The sequence below is a fragment of the Balearica regulorum genome, chromosome 9, assembly GCF_011004875.1.
Source record: "Balearica regulorum gibbericeps isolate bBalReg1 chromosome 9, bBalReg1.pri, whole genome shotgun sequence".
Taxonomy (NCBI): Eukaryota; Metazoa; Chordata; class Aves; order Gruiformes; family Gruidae; genus Balearica; species Balearica regulorum.
In genome coordinates, this window is record NC_046192.1 from 9523617 (window position 1) to 9525018 (window position 1402).

Consider the following 1402-nt stretch of genomic DNA (forward strand, 5'->3'; position numbering starts at 1 on the left):
ACCGCGGCCGCGCGCTGACGTAGTCTCTGGCGTAGGGCAGGCGTATTCTCTAGAGTAGAAGCGCCGCAGGCCGTATGTCGTGGAAGAGCAGGACAGCCCGGTCTGGCGCGGGGCCGGTGCTGCCGGGGGAGTGTGTGTGTGTCTGGGGGGGGGCAAGATAACGGTCCCTGTAACAAAGGACTGCCTGACTGCCTACGTTCACTTCTTCCCGGGTTGTGCAAGCCTCCACCCAGGCTCCAAAGGGAGAGGTCACAGGAGGACGTGTGGAGGAAACGGGTCTTTCCAAAAGAGGTGACCCTCTGTGCAGAGTTACCCCGAGAGCTCAGCCCAGAGCCTCAGAGGGATGCAGGTGCCTGAATCCCCTTTGAATCTAGGGGAGTTAAACATCTATCTCCTTTTGAGGCTCTCAGATCTCCACGTCTACAGACCTCACACGTGCTGTACGCCACAGGGAGCTTTAGGATCTCTGCCGGTGCGTTACCGCTCCATACCTGCTCCAGAGCCGAGGTCCAGCACACAGCAGAGCTGCTCGCTCAGCCCACCGCACGCGGGGATGGTGGCTGCACACCGACACGCTTGTGCGGGAGCACCTGTAGTCATTTACCAGTTCCTCGTACCAGGACCACCTTTTCCAGAAGCTCCAGGGTAAAGGTGACTAGTTTGTTGGGCAGTGGGCTGGTCTATAGTCCTGTGAGAGTCTGGCCTGAATCCCCTTCATAAGGGGGGGGCTGGGGTGACAGGCTGACTTGGTCACTGAGGTCAAGAATATTAGCCCAGCTCTAGTCTAACAAGTCAGCCCAGTACAGACAGCAGGCAATGGCCACATGAAATACAGGGCACAGCTAGATCTAAAAATCCTTCAAACACAATATTTCAGGCCTTGACCGTGTTTGCTGTGCAAGGTTTCCCCGTGCTTGCAAACAGCACCACAGTGCTTAGCCCAGTGCACATACCTATAATCAGAACTAATAATTCTCATTATCCAAGCAGCCACCAAAAGGGACCTTGTTGCTCAACGCTCTTTTTTTTTTTTTTGCTCAGACTTGTACATACCTATTCCTCTGCTTTTTAAACCTGACCTGCTTAGCTCATGCCTTTTGTCAGAAGTGAGATTCTGGTGCTCTGCCCAAGGAAGAGGGGGGAAGGCAATGCCCTCCCCAGATGGAGACTTCACAGCAGGGACTCTGTACGAACATACAGCTATAGGATGGCATATCCACAGGAAAATATTTTCAATAACAACTATCTGAAAACTTTATTTGATAACTAGTGGTCATGAGCTCTTTTTTTTTTTTCCCCCCTTCCTTTTTTTTAACCTTCCTTTCTTATCACACAAGACATTCCCCTCTGGCCTCATCATCTGGTATTCATCGTCCTGCTGACCTTGACTTGGGATTGTGGT